Raw genomic sequence first — 17,504 nt, forward strand, 5'->3', positions numbered from 1 at the left:
ATGTATATGATAAGCAAAATAGTAATATACAAACTAGTTTTTTATTGGAAAAAATACATAGATGCAAGTAGAGACAAACTATTTACAGTAGAACAAGTGACAGACAATAATAAATATAATGAAAGATGTATAGCTCCTCTAGTAAGTAATAAATTTTAAAGCACAAGATACCATTTTTCGCCCACTAGATGGACAAAAATTAAAAGACGGATATTTTCTAGCATCACTAAGCATGCAGGCAAGGGGATATTTCCCCACAGTCTTAATAGATTTGGGGGAAATGTGGTCATGTCTCTTCAAAAACTGAATTGTTTGTTTTGATTTTTCAGAGACAGGGTTTCACTCTGTTGCCCAGGCTGGAGTACAGTGAGCTCAAAGTATCCTCCGACCTCAGCCTCCCGAGTAGCTGGAACTACAGCTGCAAGCCATCATGCCTGGCTAATTTTGTTGTGGTTGTTTAGTAAAGATGGGGTCTCACTATATTGCTCAGGCTGGTGTTGAATTCCTGGGCTAAAGCGATCCTCCCTCCTCAGTCTCCCAAAGTACTGGGATTACAGGCATGAGCCACTGTGTCTGGCCTCAAAAAATAAAATGTGCATGTCTTTTGATGCAGCAATTCCAATTCTAAGAACATATCCTACAGAAATATTCCCATATGCATAAATATATACATGTAAATATATTTTACGCAGAAGCAATATTTGTAATATTGATAAATAACCTAATATCAGTAGTGAGGTTATTAAATAAAACATTGCAAATATATACAATGAAATATTATGCAACTCTTTTTTTTTTTTTTTTTTTTTTTTGAGACGGAGTCTCACTGTGCTCCCAGGCTGGAGTGCAGTGGCGCGATCTCGGCTCACTGCAAGCTCCGCCCCCCGGGTTCACGCCATTCTCCCGCCTCAGCCTCCCAAGTAGCTGGGACTACAGGCGCCCGCTACCGCGCCCGGCTAGTTTTTTGTATTTTTAGTAGAGACGGGGTTTCACCATGTTAGCCAGGATAGTCTCGATCTCCTGACCTTGTGATCCACCCGCCTCGGCCTCCCAAAGCGCCGGGATTACAGGCTTGAGCCACCGCGCCCGGCCGCAACTCTTAATATAAGTTTTATTAGTATATTAACATCCAATTAGATATTAATGTACAGTTAACATATAAACTAATATTACCATAAGCAAAATTTTCATAAAATGTGAAGTGAGGAAATAGTATATCGATACTGTGCTTTCTCATTCACTTAAAAACCTATAGATACGTGTATGTACGAGAATGTATACAAAGAGAGAAATATACTAAAGCATGGGAAAATGTTTAAAATAATACACATTAAAGAGTTAAAGAAGAGACCTCTCAAAATGTAGACTGAACCATGGGAAAGAATATTGCATTATTTGAAAATTTTACAGTAAACCAATGCTCATTCTTGTTCAGAGGAGGTTTTCCTGACCAGCAGACATCATGCCATTAATTGGTGATTCCAGGACCCAGGGTCCTTACACCTCATGGATCTACCATCATTTCCACATGGTTCCCATGATCGTCATGTGTGTTGGAAGAAAAAGCATTAAAGTTTCAGTGACCTGGCCCAAAAGTGGACTCTTCATTTCTGCTCACTTCCCATTGGCTAACACTTGGTCACCATGGCCATAAAAAATGCAAGTGATTCTGAGAAATGTGGTCCATGTACCCAGACATAGGAGGAACAATTCTGATAAACATCTAGCAACCTGTGCCACAGGGAATCAGAGGTTCTGAGTTTCTAGCTCTCTGCCTCTTCAGGACAATAGTAAAACTCAAAAGAAGTGGAGGGACCAAGAGACTTGAGCCTTCTCCACAGATCTCCAACATCAGCACCTCCATAGAATTTTTTTTCATTTTTCTCTGAATATTTCCATTTTATCTGAATTCAATTTTGTCTGAATTTTTTAAAATTTTATCAGACAATAGATTTCTTTTTTCAATTTTATCTGAAATACAATCCAAATAGAGCTTCAAGACAAATCCCTAGCCCCCATTTCAGTACAAAAATTCTGAAACTGTTACTGCCCTGATTACCTTCTGAGGGACCCAGACAAAGTCAACCGTGAACCATCAAGTCTCAAGATGTCGGGAAATCCTGTAAACCTGGATTCAGGTGTGCCATGATCAGCCTTATCCTTATTTTGCCTCCCTGTCTATAAAATGGTGATAAGACACCACCTCATCTATTTCAAGGAAATGTGAGCTTCACAAAAGGTAATATACACAGCACTTTGTAAACTGAAAAGGAGTACTAAAAGTTATTCTTAATCATAAAGCATTGAGATCCATCTATTCTCTTCTCTCATCTTTGTTTTCTCCTTCCTTACTTCCTCTATGTATTATTTACCTGATCTCTTATAAAAGAGGTAAATAATATACACCTACTATGCACTCACAAATACTTAAAATATTTTAAAATTTTTAATGTGGTATCTTAAACTAAAACCCACTACAACTTAGTCCCAGGGAAGAGAGTTCTAGGGAAGAGCCAAACAAGGACATATGAACAAAAGGTAATACTGGGCAACAGGATTAGATTTGAGGTAACCAAATCAGACAGGTGTATGATCCTTTCGTCTCAAAAAGTAGGTTGTGATAGATCAGCCATTCCATGCTTTAACGGGGTAGAGAGAACAAAAAGGCTGAATTTCCAGCTATCCAAAATGTGGTTCCCATGGTGCTTGCATTGAACTGGAAGAGAAGAAAGGAAGTGATGACTAAGGTGGATGAAAGGCCAGGTGCTGTGGCTCATGCCTGCAATCCCAGCACTTTGGGAGGCTGAGGCGGGTGGATCACTTGAGGGCAGGACTTTGAGACCAGCCTTGCCAACATGGTGAAACCCCATCTCTACTAAAAATACAAAAATTAGCGGGCATCATGGTGCATGCCTGTAATACCAGCTACTCGGGAGGCTGAGGCAGAAGAATCGCTTGAACCCGGGAGGCAGAGGTTGCAGTGAGCCAAGATAGCACCACTGCACTCCAGCCTGGGTGGCAGAGGAGACCCGGTCTCAAAAATAAATAAATAAATCAAATTAGGTAAATGAAGGGTTAAAATACTAAGTAATGAACTCTTCTGGCATGCAGAAGACATCTAGCACTCCATGCCTGGGTGGCTCAACCCATCCCCATCAGATATGGCAGAACAAAACGTTAGCGTGTGGGCAGTGAAATCAGTTAGCAGGCTGTAGCAATGCCACTGATAGAATAATATGACCTCAGAAGCTATGTGCCCTTTTCTGAAGCCAACAACTGTCTAGCAGGATTTTGGAGGCACTCAAAGTCTTACAATTATCTCTCCCTCCTGCCTTCAGATACTCAGAATGTCTTTAGCAAAACAATCTTGTTTCACAATCAGATAAACTTCCCATGCCGATGTATATGTTCATATGGATAGGTTGTGACTAGCAGGTAATAAGGGTCCTGTTTTGATAAGACTTCGAGTCCTAGATACCTAAAGAGGGTGTGGAGGAAGGGAGGCTAGGGCTCCCCCAACAATTTCATCTATTTTAAGCCTTATCGCTTCTGAAACCTGTAATCATACCAGATTTTTAGTTGTCATTTAAGTCTCTGAAACCTGACAGGAGCTTTTCTTAATGCAAATAAATAAATAAATAAATAAATATCCACTAAGTTCCACCAATACAGGACTGACTTAAGTAAAGACCAGTATCTTCATACAATGGAATACCATAAAATTATCAACAAACAGTACATAGTATGGATGGTCTCTAGATCTTACATCGAAAAATCTCCAAGACCCATTCAGAAAAGCAAGAAAAAAGGAAGGGGGTGGATAAACTCTATCTGGAGGTGCTTACGTATGCATTAAGAGGAATACAGAAGAAACTAAGAAGAGAGAGGTTGAAAACAGAGAAGATGGTGACAAGCAGGGACATATCTAGCCCTGAAGCTTATACAATTTAGGGCAGCTTCTTTAAGAAAAAGAATGTGAAGGTATGAGTACAATATTAGTTCAGAGCTTTGGAAGGGACTCTTGGAAGGGGTTCTAAGCTTAAGGTTTGCTAGCTTCATGGTAAATCCACTACTGGGGACAAGTAGGAAAGGGAGAATATTAAAAAAAAAATTTTGAAAGCTGATTGAAATCTGAGTCATTTATATCTATTCATAAAACTTAATTTTAAAAAAATCAATGTATTTGCCAAAATAGCTCTGGAGAAAGAGAACTGACTAGGTGACCAGGCCTCATGAAAAATGTGGGTTCCTATAACCAAATTCATAAAAGGAACATTGCAAAAATGACAACAGTAACCACTGAAATATAACATTTCACCAATTGCATTAGGAAAGTTAAAAAGTTTTAAAGGCTGGGTGTGGTGGCTCATGCCTGTAATCTCAGCACTTTGGGAGGCTGAGGTGGGAGGATCACCTGAGCCCAGGAGTTCAAGACTACCTTGGGCAACATGAGGAAACCGTCTACAAAAAGTAAAAAATCAGCCATGCATAGTGGTGAATTCCTGTGGGAGGCTGAGACGGGAGGATTACTTGAGCCTGGGAAGTCGAGGCTGCAGTGAGCTGTAATCACGCCATTGCCCTCCACCCTGGGCAACAAAGTGAGACTCCGTCTCAGGAAAAAAAAAAAAAAAAAGTTTTAAAAACGCACAGTTAGTGAGGGCATGGAGTGTCATACATTGCTGTAATTTGGTATAAATGACCTCCATGGAGAACAGTTTGCCAAAGTCTCCCACAATTACAAATGCACCATTTGACACAGCAATTCTACCTCCAGGAATACATTCCACAGGTAGACTAGCATGTGTGCTACGCAACAGATGTAAAGGTTATTCACTGCAGCATTGTTTGTACTGCCAAACTACTGGGAAAAAATGTCAATAGGAGACTACACCCACTCAATAAAATCTTGTACAGCTGAAAAATAAATAAGGAAGCTCTTCATGTGCTCATATAGAACAATCTTCAACCTATATTTTTAAGTGAAAAATGCAAGTTTTGAAATATTCTGTGGACTATCGTTGATGTAATATATTTCCAGCAAGTGCAAAATATTTTTGGAAGCATTTCACAAACAATTCATAATACTGGGGCCTTGAGAGAAGATAATCGGATAGCTGGGAAACGTGTGGAGGGAGACATTTACTTCTGTGCTTTTAGCTTTTGAAGGATGTCAATATGTAACTTTTTCAAAATATGTTTTGAAGATAAACACAGATCTTTAATATTTGCAAAATTCACACCAGCCCTAAATTCTAATCAAGCCTGAGACTGTTCAGAGGGGTGCCTAGTGAAGCCCTAAACCTTCACATCAATTCCACGTTTGATGCAGATCAAACTAGGGATAAGAAAGGTTGAGAACATTGGGCATTTTTTCCCCTCCACTGGAGGGTATACTACTTACATTAAAAAGACGGATTATTTATTAAATGATTCAATGATTTCATGATTCTAAATAAAACCTTTTCCAGGGACTTTTTTTTTTTTTTTTTTTTTTTGAGATGGGGTCTCACTCTGTCACCCAGTCTGGAGTGTAGTGGTGCGATTATAGTTCATTACAACCTCAAACGCCTGGGCTAAAGTGATCCTCCTGCCTTAGCCTCTGTTCCAGTTCTTCTGTGAGCTCCCTATCCAATGCTTTAGATTCTTAGATTCTCAATAATGAAGGGACCTCCTTTTCCCAAGCCCTGTATCAATGAACTCTATCAAGAAGAGAGGTGTCTGATTCGCCAGAGGAGACAGAAAAGAACATTGGTACCCAGTGAGTGTTCCTTTATTTAGAAGGCAAGATCCCTTGGGACATGGTTAAAATCCAAACCTGAGGACACACATTCTAAAAGAAATGAGTCTGAGATGGGAAGAATATTGGATCCTAAGTATGGTAATTATTCTAAAAAGAAGAAAGTTGCCACTGCCAGCCTGGGCAACATAGAGAGACCCCACCTCTACAAAAAATTAGCTGGGTATAGTGGCACACTATGCTACTTGGGAGGCTGATGCAGGAGAATTACTTAAGCCTGGGACTTCGAGACTGTAGTGAGCTATGATCACACCACTGCACTCCAGCCTGGGTGACAGAGTAAGACCCTACCTCAAAAGCCAAACAGAAAGAAAGCTGCAGCTGGTGGAGAATGCTAACTCCACCCTCATACAATTAGAATATATGAGAAGTCTTTTGCTACTAATAGATTGTGCATTCCAAGAGTGATTTAGAGCTACGAAGGCATATCAAGATTTACTTTTTTTTAAGATGACTAAAATTTTCAGAGCAAGCTTGTGATCTGATGCACTTATTTCCACAAGATGGTGCTATAGCTTCTGCTAAGTACAAAACTCACATTTCCTTTAGGAACTAGAAATACAAAATACATTTCTAATTGAGAACCAAATCTGCATGCGCTCTGGCAAGTCTGTTAAAGAAACACATTGTGCAAAAACGTCCCGGTGGAGGTGGAGGTTGATTTGGGCCTAAAGGGTGAAGATGGTTCCAGGTAATAATACCTTCCACCACCTCCACACATACCTGAGTTGATGTCTCAAGGCTTCATGCAGCCTTCAGCTTCCTCTTTGTCCAAAATGCTGCTCCTCCTACTATCAGGTGTGTGTGTGTGTGTGTGTGTGTGTGTGTGTGTGTGTGTGTGTGTGTCAGACATGGGATTGAGGAGTGGCCCAGAGCTCCCACCACCATAGAAATGCAGCTCCCATGGCCACCCACACTTCCACCCAGGGGAGATCAAGCCTCGCCCCTTCAATAGAGCCTTTCCTTGCCACTCTGTCCCATGTGAATCACACCTGCCTAGGGATACAAGTAATAATGCAACAGAATGTTTTAGAATACCATTTTTCCGTTTCCATCTAAGTGTGCCAAGTTTTGGCAGGGGGGCAGAGTCCATTTTACAGCCCACAGCAATGAGGATCCTACCTTGAATTTATCCAGTGATGCTGTCACAAACACTGGCAATCTCGAGTAAGTATTCAGTCACCTTGGTTGGCAGCCCGGGTGACTGGGAGGATGCTGGCCCCAGTTGGCCACTACTTGGACCTAGAAATATGCTAAGTCATCACCTCTTTGGAGTTGTTTGATCATCTCTAACAGGATAGGATTAAACTGTCCTGATTTTTCTTAATGTCTTATTTTAATGACTTTAACAGCTTCAGTATCCCTCTCCTGACAGAGTCATAGAAGTGGGAACATTTGTATCACAAGGGAAATAGAAGGATGTTCCTGCTAAAGTGAATGGCACCTCCCTTCCTATTCATCTTTATTCTTAAAAAAAAAAAAAAAAATTTGGCCGGGCATGGTGGCTTACGCCTGTAATCCCAACACTTTGGGAGGCCAAGGTGGGTGGATCATTTGAGATCAGGAGTTGGAGATCAGTCTGACCAACATGGTGAAACACCACCTCTACTAAAATCACAAAAATTAGCCGGGAGTGGTGGCGGGCACCTATAGTCCCAGCTACTCAGGAGGCTGAGACAGGAGAATTGCTTGAACCTGGGAGGTGGAGGTTGCAGTGAGCTGAGATCACACCACTGCACTCCAGCCTGGGTGACAGAGCGAGACTCCTCAAAAAAAGAAAAAAAAATTTTTTTTTAAATAGAGATGGGGTCTCACTATGTTTCCCAAGCTGGTCTTGAATTCCTGGGTTCAAGCAATCCTTCCGGCCTCCACCTCCCAAAGTGCTGGGATTACAGGCGTGAGCCACTACGCTGGCCTCATCTTTATTCTTGTCTCCATTTTTCTCTATTCTATTCTGTGTCTCTGTGCCTTGGCGGTCAAAAATGTGACATAGCTATACAGTCAGTCCTCCTCATCCACAGGATCCACATCATAGCTTCAACCAACAATGGATCAAAAATATTCAGGAAAAAAAAATGGATGGTTGTGTCTGTACTGAAAATGTACAGGCTTTTTTTCTTGTTATTGTTCCCGAAACAACACAGTATAATGACTATTTTCATAGGATTTACATTGTAGTAGGTATTAATCTAGAGATGTCTTAAAGTATACAGGAGGATGTGCATAGGTTATAGGCAAAGACTAAGCCATTTTATGTCAGAGACTTGAGCATCTGGGGATTTTGGTATCTGTGGGGGGTGGGAAGGGTCCTTGGAATCAATCTCCTAGGATGACTGGACATGGGGGATCACTCCTGCTCTCTTTTGCTACCATATCCTCTCCACTGTCACAGAGGTAAGGGCAGGGTAAGTGGAAGCCTAGGGCCACGGAGACAACAGGGTACTCTGGGCTCACCATCAAGAGTAGAGGAGGAAACCTGTTGAGCTGCTCTAGGAGTAGAGGCTGCCTTTTGGAAGATGAGTGGATAACATGGATTAGGATGGAAGAGAATACTCATACCTAAGAACAATCACTGACTGGGGACTTTTACAGTGGATGGAACACCTCAAGAAATAGGCGTCAAGGATGTGAGATGAGGGATGAGGCCAAAGACTTTCTATCAGCAAAAAGGAAGGACAGAATTAGGCCGAACTAAGGACATTTCTGTGTTCAAAATAAATAGCATGCTGTTATTGGGTTTGTCTTATATTATTATGTCTATCAGAAGAAGAATACACAAAGATACAACTTACTTACTTATACATACTTATAACTTACTTATACAACTTACCTACTATGTCTATCAAAAGAATACACAAAGATACAATTTATTCTTTGAATAGCAGCAGATTTTAGTCTAAAATAGATAAGATACAAAAAAAAGCAACGTGTATTTTCTAGCTTCTCCCAAATAGAAAAAAAATAAAATATATATGTATAAAATGATTTTTTAAAAATATTTGGCTTTAAGCCCTCATCACAGGAATTCTTGGAACTTTCTCTCTTCCGACCAATGTAAGAGGCAGTATAAACATCTTCATATGTGTCAGTATGTATTTGTGTGTTTTGGGTTCTCATCTGATACCAAAAAGAGTACAATATTACTCATAAATATATACACAGAGACACATACATTTAATAAAATAAATTCAAGACAGATTTTAAAATAGGGCAATAGAAAAATAAGAACAGAAGGTATAAAAGTTCACAAAATATACTTTACAATACATCTTTGAAAGGTAGGTTACAATTTTGCTATTCAATTCTATTCTCCAATTCAGAAGGGAAGTGTGAGCGGTATAAATTTTCCTCAGACTAGCCTTGCTTTCTCAGTTTATTCTAGAACTTATGCTAATACAACTTGTTGTTCAGATGCAATTTTCATAACCTTCTAACTTGAGAAAACAGAAGCACCATCTTCAAGGATAAAAGTCAGTTGAAATTCAGTTTCCCACTCAAATATACTTCCCACCAATAATTACCTAATGTCCTACAATTCACTGGGTGTGGGAATTTCTACTCTCTCCTATCTCAGGGTTAGTTTGATGCCTACCTGCACTTTTCTTTCAGAGGTTAAAGGGTAATGACTGCCTCCCTTTATTGAATAATCTTAACTTGGATATTCTGGGGACTCATTTGTTTCTTATATAAAACCAAACCTTGACAGATTACCTTGATATGCAGTGAGTAGTGGAATTAGTGAGTCCCTAACTTTTGCAATGAATAGCACCCCCCAAATGCCATAAAAAGTTAGAGATGAAATAGAAAGGAGAACAAAGACGAGGGTGATTGTATTAGTCCATTTTCGCACTGCTGAAAAAGACATACCCGAGACTGGAGAGAAAAAGAGGTTTGATTGGACTTACAGTTGCATGTGGCTGGGGAGGACTCAGAATCACGGTGGGAGGCAAAAGGCACTTCTTACATGGCAGCGGCAAGAGAAAATGAGAGAGAAGCAAAAGCAGAAACCCCTGATAAACCCATCAGATCTCCTAAGACTTATTCACTATCACAAGAATAGCATGGGAAAGGCCGGCCCCCATGATTCAATTATCTCCCCCTGGGTCCCTCCCACAACACCTGGGAATTCTGGGAGATAACGATTCAAGTTGAGATGTGGGTGGGGGCACAGCCAAATCATATCATTCTGTCCCTGGCCCCTCCAAATCTCATGTTCTCACATTTCAAAACCAACCATGCCTTCCAAACAGTCCCCCAAAGTCTTAACTCATCTCAGCATTAACCCAAAAGTCCATAGTCCAAAGTCTCATCTGAGACAAGGCAAGTCCCTTCTACCCATGATCCTGTAAAATCAAAAGCAAGCTAGTTACTTCCTACATACAATGGGGGTACAGGTATTGGGTAAATACAGCCGTTGCAAATGGGAGAAGCTGGCCAAAACAAAGGGGTTAGAGGCCCCATGCCAATCCAAAATCCAGCAGGGCCGTCAAATTATAACGTTCCAAGATGATCTCCTCCGACTCCATGTCTCACATCCAGGTCACACTGATGCAAGAGGTAGGTTCCCATAATCTTGGGCAGCTCTGCCCCTGTGGCTTCACAGGGTACAGCCCCCTGTCCTGGCTGCTCTCACAGGCTGCTGTTGAGGATCTGTGGCTTTTCCAGGTGCACGGCACAAGCTGTCGGTGGATCTACCATTCTGGGGTCTAGAGAATGGTGGCCCTCTTCGCACAGCTCCACTAGGCGGTGCCCTAGTAGGGATTCTGTGTGGGGGCTCTGAGCCCACATTTCCCTTCACAGTACCCTAGCAGAGATTCTCCATGAGGGCCCTGCCCCTGAAGCAAACTTTTGCCTGGGCATCCAGGTGATTCCATATATCTTCTGAACTCTAGATGGAGGTTCCCAAACCTCAATTCTTGACTTCCATGCACCTGCAGGCTCAACACCACACGGAAGCTGCCAAGGTTTGGTGCTTGCACCTTCTGAAACCATGGGCAGAGCTGTACCTTGGCCCCTTTTAGCAATGGCTGGAGCAGCTGGGATGCAGGGCACCAAGTCCCTAGGCTGCACACAGCATGGGGACTCTGGGCCTGGCCCACAAAGCCATTTTTACCTCCTGGTCTTCAGGGTCTGTGATGGGAGGGGCTGCCATGAAGACCTATGACATGCCCTGGAGACATTTTCCCCAATGTCTTGGAGATTAACATTCAGCTCCCAGTTACTTATGCAAATTTCTGCAGCCAGCTTGAATTTCTCCTCAAAAAAATAGGTTTGTCTCTTCTGCTGCATTAACTGGCTGCAAATTTTCCAAACTTTTATGCTGTTTCCCTTTTAAAACAAAATGCTTTTAACAGCACCGAAGTCACCTCTTGAATGCTTTGCTGCTTAGAAATTTCTTCCGCCAGATACACTAAATCATCTCTCTCAAGTTCGAAGTTCCACAAATTTCTATGGTGGGGCAAAATGCCACCAGTCTCTTTGCTAAAACATAACAACAGTCATCTTTGCTCTAGTTCCCTACAAGTTCCTCATCTCCATCTGAGACTACATCAGCCTGGACCTTACTGTCCTTATCATTATCAGCATTTTTGTCAAAGCCATTCAACAAGTCTTTAGGAAGTTCCAAACTTTTCCACACTTTCTTGTCTTCTTCTGAGCCCTCCAAACTGTTTCAACCTCTACTTGTTAGCCAGTTCCAAAGTTGCTTCCACATTTTCAGGTATCTTTTTAGCAGTGTCCCACTCTACGTGTACCAATTTACTGTATTAGTCCGTTTTCATACTGCTGATAATGACATATCCGACACTGGGAAGAAAAAGAGGTTTAATTGGACTTACAGTTGCACATGGCTGGGGAGGCCTCAGAATCATGGTGGGAGGCAAAAGGCACTTCTTACATGGTGACGGCAAGAGAAAATGAAAGAGAAGCAAAAGCAGAAACTGCTGATAAACCCATCAGATCTTGTGAGCTTAATTCACTATCATGAGAATAACATGGGAATTCATCATTGAATCAATCATTGAAAAGAATGATTTGGTAGAGGTTTGGTAAATAAGCAGAGAAAGATAGGGAGAGCATATCAGATTCAATTACCTCCCTGTGGGTCCCTCCTATGACACATGGGAATTCTGGGAGATACAATTCAAGTTGAGATTTGGGTGAGGACACAGCCAAATCATATCAGGGACAGTCATTGTTTCTCTGCTCTCATATTTATGGCAAGATTCATTGTTCACTCATCTGGTCTCCATAGTTACAACACTTCTTTGAAAATACTTTAACCAGATTCATAATATTTTATAAGACATGTTATAAACTGAATGTTTGTGTCCTTTCCTCCACCCTCCCATTCATATAGGAAGCTCTAACCTCAATGCAATGGTATTGGGAGGTGGGGCCTTTGGAAAATAACTGTGCTTAGATGAGGTCAGAAGGGTAGATCTCCCTTGATAGATTAGTGCCCTTATAATTAGAGGAAGAGACACTAGACCTTCCTCTCTGCAGAATATGAGAAGGCAGCCATCTGCAAGCCAGGAAGAGAGCTCCCATCATGAGTCAAATCTATTGGTATCTTGATCTTGGACTTACTAGCCTCCAGAACCGTGAGAAATAAGTGTCTGTTGTTTGAGCCAACCAGCCTATGGGATTTGGTTACAGCAACCCAAGATGACTAATATAACAACTTTACAACTGAGCAAATACATATATAAATTTACAGATGAATAGAAATATTATTTCCTTTTCTAGAACCACATGACCAGTATAGGATCAAAATCTCATTCTCTTCATGGTGAACTTACTCAATTATTTGTTCAACTTAGTCAATTATTTGCTAACTGATCGCCTACTCCATGCTAGAAGCTATGCTCAGCTTTGAGTCACAAAGATAGAGAATATACGGTACCAAATCCTAAGAAGCTTGCAATGGAAAATAAGCAGATAAGAAAATAAAAATAAATGTTACAATATCACAGCATTAAAAATGTACTAACAGAAGGCTATATTGAATATGTTAAGGTGCCACAGAATGAAAGATAACCATTCTATTTGGACAAGTCAGGAAAGGTTTCAGAGACAAGGTAACATGAATTCATCATTGAAAAGAATTAAGAGGTTTGATAAATAGACAGAGAAAGGTAGGAAGAGCATTTTAGACACAGAGAATACTGTCTAGCAAGATCCAGGAATAAAAAAAGAATTGGCATATAATGGTGTGACAAACAATCAGGTATGGCTTGAGCACAAAGCATGTACGGTAGAGACAGAAAAAGATAGTGACCAAAGGGGAGCCTGGGAATGAAGGCAGGAGTTAGACTGTGAAAGGCCTTTATATTGTACTCAGTACAATTTTTGTAAAATAAATGAACTCTCATTTTAAAAGCCTAACTTTCCTTTGTGTGTTGCCTTTGCCTTTGTCTAACATTACCAAGAGCACCTATACCTATGTGTCCCATCTTGCTCCAGTCCTAAGGGTAGCTGGGTCTTGGTATTCAAATTCTCTTTTCCGCTTTTAGGGATCCAAGCTGGGCTCATCAGCAGTTAGCAGGTCTAAGTGCTTGCTTCATTTCTGAGGAGAAGAAAGTACCAGGAAGACAACCAGTCCTATGGTACTTCGTAACTATGGCTAGGAGAGCCAAGTCAAGCTTTTTAGTCTGACCACCAGTCTGGCAATGAAGGCTTCCAAAATGGATGTGTAAATTTGAGCTAAGAGTGGGTGTCCAGAAGAAGCCATAGTAAATAGCAAAAAGCTATGTTCAAAAACATCTATGTGGTATGAGGAAAACTGGGGAGGGTACCAACTAAGGCTAATTGAACCACTTTGGGGAATTAATGGATCACACCCAGGAAGATAGTCATGTAAAGGAACAGACTGCCCCTTCCCTTCGTCCTTGTGGTGGGGTGTCTACTGGAACCGTCGTGGATGTTGCCATGAAGTCTGTATGGACCCAAATATCAGAGCAGCCCATTCTGCTTTATGTATCCTGCTCATTCATTCATTCATTCAACAAGCATTCATTGATCAGTTACCATGCGATGTTTTAAACACTGGGAATACAGAGACAAAAGATACAGCCTCTGCTCTTTTTTTTTTTTTTTTTTTTTTTGAGATGGAGTCTCGCTCTGTCGCCCAGACTGGAGTGCAGTGGCCGGATCTCAGCGCACTGCAAGCTCCGCCTCCCGGGTTTACGCCATTCTCCTGCCTCAGCCTCCCGAGTAGCTGGGACTACAGGCGCCCGCCACCTCGCCCGGCTAGTTTTTTGTATTTTTAGTAGAGACAGGGTTTCACCGTATTAGCCAGGATGGTCTCGATCTCCTGACCTCGTGATCCACCCGTCTCGGCCTCCCAAAGTGCTGGGATTACAGGCTTGAGCCACCGCGCCCGGCCACCTCTGCTCTTGAGAAACACAGCATAGTGAATAAATTAAAATCAAGAACATTTCTCTAGACAAGGAAAACTCACTAGAAAAACAGAATTGAAAAATAAGATTTAATTCACAATAGCATAATATAAAGTACTGATAACCTTATTTAATAAAAAACATAAAAAGTTTTAAATTAGTCTAAAGAACATATAAGATTAGAAGAATAATTGGGGAGACACTCTATACTTTTGGGAAGGATGGTTTATTATCATAAAATCTCAATTCTCCCCCAAATTAACCTCAAGTAAGATTTCAGCTGGGTTTTCTGAGGATCTCTGAAAACCTCTATAATCTACATGGAACAATAAAGGTCCACAAATAACTAAATAAATGTCAAGAAAGAGAAGTAAAGTAGAGGTAGGGGAGGGAATGTCCCAACCAAATCCATAGATGTACTACAAAGCCACTGTCCTAGAAACAATTTCAAGCAAGAACATTTAAACGGACAAGTAGAACAGAACAGAGAGCAAGCGACAGAAATAGACTGATCTACTTCTAAGTATGTAATACGTAATAAAGTTGGTAGCATAAATCAAGAAAAGATGAAAATTGGAGTTTAAAAACTGACATAATAATAAACTGACATAATTAAGTATCTACTCAATATCATTAGACTAAATAGACTCAGGATGGAAAATAAAGCTGTTAAGATAATATAGAAGAATTAGTGTGTGGCAAAATTGTTACACGTTTCTGTTCAGCTTACTAGGAGACAGTGTTTTCAATATCTAAAACTCCCAGACAACCAAGATTGAGATTATACAAGCGACAGGGCCAGATCTGCATCTCAAAAAGATCACCTAAGGGTGCAGCAAATTGTGTCTACTCTTTCTCTTCTTTTTCTTTTTCTTTTTGAGATAGGGTCTCATTCTGTCACCCAGGCTGGAGTACATGAATTCACCATGACATGAGTGCATTGATCATGACATGATCATGGCTCACGGCAGCCTCAACCTCCTCAGCTCAAGCCATCCTTCCACCTCAGCTTCTGCAAGGCAAAAGAAAGTTTTGCAAGGATACAAGAAAGTTTTGCAAGGTAACAAGAAAATGAGAGTAACTCAACACAAAAGTAGACAAAGGCATGATAGGCAATGTGAACAACAACATGACAACAAATTTACTGAGATCCTCAACCCACTAGTAACTAGAGACATGAAAATTAAACAGCAATGAAATACTGCTTTGAAGCTACTCAACTGATCAAAATATGCCCAGTGTTGGTGGGGACATGGGGCTACCGAGACTTTTGCACCATAATGAACACACAGTTCGTGCAGCCAGTCTAGTGAGCAATAGCCAGGATTTGGCTAAATAAGCACACCATCGCTTTCCAACCCCAGAATTCCAATCCTGGATGTTCATATCCCAAAGAAATTCTCACACAGGTCCGTAAAGGATGTATACAAGGCTGCTCATCACAGCATTGCTTCTGATACAGGGAAGGTGAAAGGATTTGGGCGGCCACCACTGAAAGTGAGGATAGGTAAAATATGATGAATTCAGACTGTGGAACACCAAGCACTGGTTAGAAGTAAAAGACTATAGATACACAAAGGAAAATGAGTAGATGTTTAAAACTCATCCTAATTTTAAAAAGTAAAAAATGCAAAGTCGATAGAAGACAGTATTTATGTAAATTAAAAACACATACAAACAGTACAGAATTTGTTACAAAAAGAAAGGAATAAGTAAAATAAGGCAGAGGCCTTGAACAAACCAAAGAAACCAAACGATAGTGTGCATGAAGACTTCAAGTAATTCTATTTTCTGCATCTGCCCTCCCCCAATTTACCAAAATAGGTAAGTTGTAATAAAACCTACAAAGTGCCTTTATAGAGATTAGCTCTAGTGCTCGCTTCAGCAGCACATATACCACATAAATTTATACACACACACACACACACACACGCATATAAATAGATTAGTTTAGCTCTAAAGGGTGTGGATGTTTGGAGAAGAGAATAAGAAAAGGCTTCACCAAGAAGGTGACAACAGAGATGGATCTTGGAGGACTTGTTAGAGTTTATAGAAAGTAGGGAAAAGGGGAATGTAATCTGAGGGCAACTGTAAAAGCAAAGGTTTCTAAATACAAGCAAAAGATAAGAAAGGAGAGAATAGGCTGGGTGTAGTGGCTCATACCTACATCCCAGCACCTTGGGAGGCTGAGGTGGGAGGATCACTTGAGCCCTGGAGTTTGAGAGCAGTCTGTGCAACACAGTGAGACTCCAGGTCTACAAAAAATTTTAAAATGAGCCAGGTGTGGTGGTGCATGCCCGTAGTCCCAGCTATTTGGGAGGCCAAGGTGGAAGGATAGCTTTAGCCCAGGAGGTTGAGGCAGCAGTAGGCCGTGATCAGGTCACTGCACTCCAGCCTGGGTGACAGAATGAGACCCTATCTCAAAAAGAGAAAGAAGGGAAAGAATTGATACAACTTGCTGCACCTTTAAGTGATCTTTTTGAGATGCAAATCTGGCCCTGTCACTCTCCCTTAGATCCTTCAATGGATTACCTTGCCCTCAAAATAAAGATCAAATTCCTTAATATGGTCTACCAGGCCCACGTGATCCCTGGTCTCTGCTCACATCTTCAGTTTCATCTTGTGCTATGGTATTTCCACCTCTGTCCTCCAGATCTGAAATTCTCTAGCTTTCCTTCAATGACACTCCTACCTCCAAATTACAGATTTCTCAACCCTCCAGAAGAGGTCATTTCAGGTCTCAGGTTATATATATATATAAAACTACAATTTTGATGGATGCTAAAAAGTGTGAACTCAAAAGTACCTGAGACAAGTCTCAAAGAAAGTTTAGAAAGCACTAATATATAGTAATATAATATATAGTATATAATACATACTATATATAATATATGCTATAATATATACTATATAATATATACATTCAGAAATCAAAAATAAAAATCTAAGGCCTCCTAACCATCTGAAAGGACCCCTCCTCTAGGCCAAGGGCATTCCAAAGTTAAGCTGCAAAACTGTTTCAGGTCATGATGGAAGTGGGAGTCAGACATGCCTCATTATGCCCTCCTCTTTTTTGGAATTCAAGGAAAAGCTGAGCGGCATTAACACCAACACAGACCTAAGGTCTGATAAGAAACATTTACCATCTATTCTCTCTGAAACCTGCTACTCAGAAGCTTCGTCTACATGATAATACCTTGGTCTCCACAACCCCTTAACATATCCCAGACATTCCTTTCTATTGATGATAATTATTTTGTCCAGTTACTAATCAGAAAATTTATAAATCTACCTATGACCTGCAAGCC

Source organism: Theropithecus gelada, chromosome 3 (assembly GCF_003255815.1).
Source record: "Theropithecus gelada isolate Dixy chromosome 3, Tgel_1.0, whole genome shotgun sequence".
Taxonomy (NCBI): domain Eukaryota; kingdom Metazoa; phylum Chordata; class Mammalia; order Primates; family Cercopithecidae; genus Theropithecus; species Theropithecus gelada.